A 469-nucleotide genomic window follows, 5' to 3' on the forward strand; every position below is an offset into this window, starting at 1 on the left:
TAAAATTATCCTACAAAATTGAAGGAGAAATAAAGACTTTATTAAAAAAAAGCATAAGTAAATAAATTACTGAAGAAACTCATTGCCAGCAGACTTATATGGAAGAAATATTTTAAAAAGTTCTCCAGGTTTGAAAATAATTAGATCAGAAATTCAGATCTATATTAATCAGAAATAGTGGACAGGGAGAATAAATGAAGAGAAAATTAATTATTTTTTTCTTATTCTTCATTGATCTAAAAGATAATTTTAATGTAACTATAATAATCATGTATTAGGTGATTATATCATAAAATATGTGAAACAAATGACAGCAATGTAGTAAAGGAGATAAGGGAGAGAGAATAATCTGTTATATCTGCACTACAAGTGAATTTAAAACATTATATGTATATATATGATTTAAATAAAGCATGTCTAAATAAAACTTAACACTACAAAGTAGAAATCTCAAAAGAAATTTTTTAAA

Source organism: Delphinapterus leucas, unplaced genomic scaffold (genome assembly GCF_059928025.1).
Source record: "Delphinapterus leucas isolate spDelLeu-1000000601 "Yukka" unplaced genomic scaffold, BTC_Dleu_Yukka2 spDelLeu_asBTCV2_sq25, whole genome shotgun sequence".
NCBI classification, from domain to species: Eukaryota; Metazoa; Chordata; class Mammalia; order Artiodactyla; family Monodontidae; genus Delphinapterus; species Delphinapterus leucas.